Here is a 3,556-nt window from a genome sequence, read left to right as displayed (position 1 = left end):
TAAAAGAACCATTGGACTCTATTTGCTTTGAGCTAGTTCTACAGTTTGATTTTATATGTTGTACATCTTAGTTATAAATCTTTGGAAAAATTTTTCATTTATTTATGAGCATAATCATTCCTTGGAGTTATACTCTGATAAACTGATCATGAATATTAAATTATTTTCTTTCAGCCACAATGAGAGCATTTTGCTTTGTAGTTGAAATAGGTGGCATGTGTGAGTCTTTATTTTTCTTTAGGCTATTTCTTATTTAAGTGCTTAACTAAAGATGTTAAATTTTTCCAATTCTGTACACTGACACATTTCATTACACATAGCTTTGTTGCTTCCTTATAGTAGTTCTTGTAAGTGGACAGAAATGTGGCTATTTGGTGTTAATGCAGTTCTATTAAGGCTGCAATCAATCATTTTTTAAAAAGTTTTCTCCTAGCACCCTGACTGGTATGGCTTAGTTGATTAGGCATCGTCTCACAAAGTGAAAGGTCACTGGTTTGATTCCCCATCAGGGCACATACCTGGGTTCCAGGTTCAATCCCTGGTCAGGGTCTATCTATATGAGAAGCAACTGATCAATGTTTCTCTCATACATTGATGTTTCTCTCCCTCTCTTTTTCCCTTCCTTTCTCTCTAAAAGTAAATAAGTGAAATCATTAAAAGTTTTCTCCTAATAAATATTTATTGATTTAAACATAGGGGCATCCCCCCTCACATTTTCAGAGCTCTCTTGCATTATTTGCACATTAAAGGATGCATAATGATAGCATCAAAGCTTCTTAACCCCCAACACCATTAGAACCTGTTTTGGGGTGTGGTAATAGTACCAAAAGTGTTTTTCAGAAATAAAAATGACAAACTTTACTGCTATGATAATACCCAGTCACTCAATATTTATCCTTAAGCTCTTTATAACAGATGTATTATATCTCATCCTAAAGACATCTGGTGCATGACAGGGAAGTCGGTTTATTACTGATGTTCATGCATTCTTGTAAGATGTTAGTACAGATTTCTATCAGTATCTGATGATCCCTGGAGGGAAATGTCATTCCTACTATGGTTACAAAGTGAATTAGAAATTTTATCTCAGTATTTTACTATTCAAGGTTGTACACTTTAAACAAATAAAAAAACCAAAAGGATGCCAGTATTATATCCCTTACGGTCAGTTGATGGCTGTCTTTGTTGGCTAATATTAAGTATTATGCCAGAGCATGAACTGTTTACATTAGCCAATGAAACTGAATTTTTTTAAAGAACTTAAAATTTGCCGTGCTACCGATAAGAGAAGCATGAAGCTTTTTGCATCACCTAGACTTTATTGTGGAGTGAGTATAAACAGGTCTAACTAAGCAGTGTTAAATTTACCAGCTGAGTGCAGATAATAAGAATAATGCATTTGTGATTGTTCTTAAAAATCAGTGTATTAAATAAAAAGATTATTGGCCCTGGCTGGTATAGCTCAGTGGATTGAGCGCGGGCCTGCGAACCAGAGGATCACGGTTCGATTCCCAGTCAGGGCACATGCCTGGGTTGTAGTCCAGTTCCCTGCAGGCCAACTCCCAGCAGAGGACGCACAAAAGGCAACCATACATTGATGTTTCTCTCCCTCTCTCCTTCCCCTCTAAAGATAAATAAATAAATAAAATCTTTTATAAATAAATAAATAAATAAACAAAAAGATTATTTTTCTTTTCCCCTCCATTGATTTCTTTAGTTTTCATGCTGTAGGGCCTTCTAGACAATTTTAATTGAAACATTTTGGATTTAGTCAAATACCATTCAGAAAATAATAAATTTCAATATAGCACATTGAAAGTATGCAGTGCTGATGGGTTTGAATGCTTTCCCCCCATTCTAGTTTTACATTATAAGTACCAACTAGTTGCTGACTATAGTAAAATCATCTATCTGTTGTAAATTGAAATGTTTTTTTGAATCTTTATGAGGAACTGGAAAACAACAAGTATAGTTGATTATCATTATTCATGGTAGTTAGGTTGCATAAAGTCACCACCAAAATGCAATTAACAAATACCCGGGGTATTTTTCTGAGAGATTCTAGTCACAGTTTCATCAACCAATAATATACAATTTTGTTTGAGGTGTCTTTCTGTTTGGTTGATTTACTAACATTAAACTCATGGTCAACAGCTGTAAATTCATGCCTGAGTGAAGTTATCTAATTCGTGTACTTTCTGCATAAGGCATGTCACAGTCTTCTTTCACTTGGAAATAAATACTACACAGCACTTTGGCACTGCATTTGAGGGCCATTTTAAACAGCAAAATTGTCAAAAAATGCGCAAACACTAATAGGGAAAGGACACTTGTTAATATGAGAGCTGAAACAAGTTGATAATGTCACCTTGTGAACCTCAACTTGGGAACACATTGAGCAAGTCAGATTTTTCACCACTTTACACGTGACCATGAAAACACAAAACATTTAAAAGTGGGCAAATTCACAAACATGGAATCCACAAATAATGAGGATCAACTGTACTTAACTATACTAGAGCGCTGGGACACGTCTACAGAATGGAGTTTATTGCTGAATCATACTCCAATATTTCTGTAACATTTTAAATACCCACTTCAAAAGTAAATACTTAGTTCCTCATAGTGTTCAGTTAGATAATTTGCTTTTACTCTGTTTCAGCAATAGTTCAGTTCTTTGCTTATTTATTCAGTAATACTGACCTCTTGCCATGTGCCAGAATTTTGCTAGGCACAGCCATGAATAAAAAATACAGTTCTGCCTTCCTCGACCATCAAATAGTGTGATGAGTGCTGTGGTAGGGATTTGCCGGACGTGCTGGGTATGTCTAGCTCTCCAACTCTACTCTTAAGTTCTGCCTCATCAGGCTGATGAATGGACCATAGCAGTGGGCTCTTGTGCCTTGTGACTTCTGGGTGGGTCTGACCATGGAATGCCCTAGCCAGAGATGTGAGGGTGGTCAAGGTGTCTGTTCTTTTGCTTCTCACCCAGTGGGGCTGTGCCAGCAATCAGAGGTCACCACCTCCAAACTTCCTTTCACTGCTTTACTTCAAGTTGCCACTCTGTATTCTCTTCCCTTCTGGCCAGGGCTGATGCCAGCTCTGCTACTAGCATGGAGTTGCTGAAGCCACTGCACTTCCTCTTGTGGGCCCCTTACCCCCCATCTTTGCGTAGTATCTCCTCAAGGTATCCTAAGAACCATCTGTTTCCTGTTGGAACCAAGACCAGTAAACTAAAAAAACCCAGAACTTCCAATGAGGAGTTTACCTCTTTGACAGGTTTTATCACCCAAATTGATTAGAAAGGATCTCACAACCTTACTGAGCATGTCCTAAGAGTTCCAATAGCTGAAATCCTGCTCTAGTGCATATTTAGGTAGATAACTACACAAATTATTCTTTGGTAAGCTTTTAATAAACCCATGTCTGCAGCGTTTAGTTGCAAGTTTCTGAGTAGTTCCACTTTTCCAACCTAGTCCAGAGACCCTTTGAACTTAAATCACATGGCTTTTCTATCCAGATAAAACTGTCAGTCAAAGAGGACATCTTTTCACAG

Source organism: Sturnira hondurensis, unplaced genomic scaffold (assembly GCF_014824575.4).
Source record: "Sturnira hondurensis isolate 20B ecotype Veracruz unplaced genomic scaffold, ASM1482457v3 Scaffold0005279, whole genome shotgun sequence".
Taxonomy (NCBI): domain Eukaryota; kingdom Metazoa; phylum Chordata; class Mammalia; order Chiroptera; family Phyllostomidae; genus Sturnira; species Sturnira hondurensis.
The sequence above is the reverse complement of the archived record's forward strand: the minus strand, read 5'-3'. Positions refer to the sequence as shown.